This window comes from Schistocerca piceifrons, chromosome 1 (assembly GCF_021461385.2).
Source record: "Schistocerca piceifrons isolate TAMUIC-IGC-003096 chromosome 1, iqSchPice1.1, whole genome shotgun sequence".
Lineage (NCBI taxonomy): Eukaryota > Metazoa > Arthropoda > Insecta > Orthoptera > Acrididae > Schistocerca > Schistocerca piceifrons.
Genome location: NC_060138.1, coordinates 606,771,659 through 606,775,605, shown reverse-complemented (window position 1 = coordinate 606,775,605; position 3,947 = coordinate 606,771,659).

Below are 3,947 nucleotides of genomic sequence, written 5' to 3'. Positions count from 1 at the left end.
CTTTTCCTTTATATTTCCTTAATTATGTTTCATCATGTCTCTCTGTTCTTCTCCTCCCTTCACCATGAGTCTCCCTCATATTCTCTGCTGCTAGCACTCCTATCTAAAATCTGTCTCTTCAATAATGTCTAATTATAACAGTACTTATGATCTACGAATATAAACTCTATATGTATGTATTTATCCAGATGTACCTTTCTAATTGTTTATTTCACTTTTTGTACTAGATGTAGTTTAACATGCCTACTAAAACATATGAATGTAAAATAAGTAGAATGCCTGATTAGATGTAAGAGAGGGCCTGATGGCCCTAATCTTGCCAGGTTAAATAAATCAATAAATAAATAAAAATATTAATGTAAAAAATTGCATTTCCTTCTATTTTATTAAACAATATATTAAAAATTGAAATTGTAATGACCTAAATGACTATCTGATTAGTGGTTGGCTAAGGCAAGTTTTGCCGCGAGAATGATTTGGAAGGATCATTCTGATTGGTCATTCAGATCGATAGCCAATCAGAATTGAGTGGTTCCAACATGCAGATAGATAGGCAGAGAGGAGAGGAACGTCGATATAGTCGCTCGCTAACCTGCTTCCGAGTAACACCATGCTATTTGTCTCCTTGAAAATAGTATGTAAAATCAATAACTAAGCAGTTCAATGCGGGTCTTGACTAAAGCAGTTTAAGTTACGAACATTTTGAGGAAAGTGTGATATTCTGAAATTAATTAGTTGAAGTTTTATAAGCATGTGATCTTTTGGTCGTAGGGACAATTCCACATGGCATATTCCGTGTTCTTTATGGAACACTTTGGAGAGCACTTCTGACGTAGAAGACCACCGAAACGACCGAATGTTCAACTCACGAGCAGCGGTGGGTCAATGACTGTTAGATCGCAAATTAATCGGGTCGGACTTGCAGCAATTCTGGCTGCTTTTTACGTGTCTAATATGATGGATAAACAGTGAACTTGGAATGATAGAGCATTTGCATTATTAAATACGGACTTGATAGCCATTTCATGTGCTTTCTTATGAATAAAAAGATGTTAATAGAATTTTCAAATGCTTACTGCAATTAAACTGCATTCTCCTACCACCCGAAATTTGTGAAAATGAACTTACTGGAACTGATTTGCAACTTTGGTTATGCGGTCTCTGCGTTGTAGGTATTAGGTAGTGGTTTCATTAACGCTGCGTTACACTGCCTAGTGTGTGTCTACTACTGCAGAGTGAAGGCATGTCGGAAGGAAGAAATATAGAGGTAGGTCAATTATTCGATGAAAATGGCAGAGAGAAAGTAAGGAGACGAAAGAACGACAGATCAACCCCGCCCCACCGCAAGTTCCGAATAAGGTTTTTCGGTCTTTCATTGTGTGTGAGATCATCTTAGTGTGTCACCTGACTGAAATCAGTTTTTTATTATTTACATGCAAATTCTTCAATTTGCAATCCATTACTGTTTTAGTGGACTGTACTTCCTCAGTGCAGTACTGGAACTCACATTGGTTTTAATCAGTATATGAAAAATTGGTTCTGAAGTTGCACTTTCGGTCAATTTGGATGTTACGTACCAGAAGGGGTACCTTCTCACAAGTTCATTCAAAGATTAAGAAACATACTCGTAAGATGGTTACTTGTATAAAAAATGAAGAAGTAACACATTTGACTATATTTAACCCCTTCATTAAACGAAACAACATATCTGCATAAGATAATCAACAAGTTACTGAATGTATTTTTTCATGGAACCCGACTACACAGAAACCTTTCATGCCTATTTTAAACCTGCTGTCACTACACAATTCACCTGCAGTCATAGCTGCCACCTTTGCACCAGCATATTTTAGCTGAAAAAATAAAGAATAACACCATGCTTATGTTTGTTGTTCTGGGACATACAATGAACACTTCAGTTCAATCCTGCTGTTACATGCGCCTCAATTTTTCTTTGTACACACACAGTTCGGTAACTGTTACATACAATAACGAATGCTATCATTTCAACACTAGGGACAACACTATCAACGAAATTCAGCACATTTTACTTGGAGTAGTACAGAACTATTAGACCACCTGTTTCACTAAAACTTTTAAATACAGCACAAACATACTTATAGAAATGCATTGCTTTCCTGTGTAAGGAGTTACATGTGTAATAATTCAGTCATTCAATAAAATATGTGTGAACATCAAACCATCTGGCTCAGTATGTTTACATGCCACAGCCATGGAGAGGACTGAATGTGTTTATATAAACACAATCGGGTATATTGCTAGATCATTTCAGAATATTTTTGTCTAACAGAACATACATGTTTGTAGCATGTGGGTCAAAACACGTAAATATAGGAGTGGCACCAAATAATGGCCATGAACTAATAATAGAATTCGAGAATGTTAGATGTAATACTAAAGTGCAATTTACTGATATAGAATGGCTTCTTCTATGTAACAAGATGAGTTTCTATAATGGGTTGATGATGATAGTGTAAGAAGATCAATCACACACTCCTGCAGACCCCGATGTCTTTAACAACAAGAATCTATTATTCATGTGTACAGTCTCCTATGCTGAAGTCAGCATCGGATGACTCTTCACTGTGGATTTATTTACATTGTTCAAGGGCACTGAACTCTCATGAACTACACAGTCAAGTATGTATTGCAGTAGATGAACTGAGCCAGGCACGATTCGACGAAGTAGCAAGTTATTTGTATGAGCATAGTGCCGAAATTAAATTGAAGAATAAATACACATATACAGCAATAAGGAATAGCGCAGTAGGCAGTACAGTTGAAGAGGAATGGACATCTCTAAAAAGGGCCATCACAGAACTTGGGAAGGAAAACATAGGTACAAAGAAGGTAGCTGCCAAGAAACCATGGGTAACAGAAGAAATACTTCAGTTGATTGATGAAAGGAGGAAGTACAAACATGTTCCGGGAAAATCAGGAATACTAAAATACAAGTCGCTGAGGAATGAAATAAATAGGAAGTGCAGGGAAGCTAAGACGAAATGGCTGCAGGAAAAATGTGAAGACATCGAAAAAGATATGATTGTCGGAAGGACAGACTCAGAATACAGGAAAGTCAAAACAACCTTTGGTGACATTAAAAGCAACGGTGGTAACATTAAGAGTGCAACGGGAATTCCACTGTTAAATGCAGAGGAGAGAGCAGATAGGTGGAAAGAATACATTGAAAGCCTCTATGAGGGTGAAGATTTGTCTGATGGTGATAGAAGAAGAAACAGGAGTCGATTTAGAAGAGATAGGGGATCCAGTATTAGAATCGGAATTTAAAAGAGCTTTGGAGGACTTACGGTAAAATAAGGCAGAAGGGATAGATAACATTCCATCAGAATTTCTAAAATCATTGGGGGAAGTGGCAACAAAACGACTATTCACGTTGGTGTGTAGAATATATGAGTCTGGCGATATACCATCTGACTTTCGGAAAAGCATCATCCACACAATTCCGAAGACAGCAAGAGCTGACAAGTGCGAGAATTATCGCACAGTCATCTTAACAGCTCATGCATCGAAGCTGCTTACAAGAATAATATACAGAAGAATGGAAAAGAAAATTGGGAATGCGCTAGGTGACGAACAGTTTGGCTTTAGGAAAAGTAAAGGGACGAGAGAGGCAATTCTGACGTTACAGCTAATGATGGAAGCAAGGCTAAAGAAAAATCAAGACACTTTCATAGGATTTGTCGACCTGGAAAAAGCGTTCGACAATGTAAAATGGTGCAAGCTGTTCGAAATTCTGAAAAAAGTAGGGGTAAGCTATAGGGAGAGACGGGTTATATACAATATGTACAACAACCAAGAGGGAGTAATAAGAGTGGACGATCAAGAACGAAGTGCTCGTATTAAGAAGGGTGTAAGACAAGGCTTAGTCTTTCGCCCCTACTCTTCAATCTGTACATCGAGGAAGC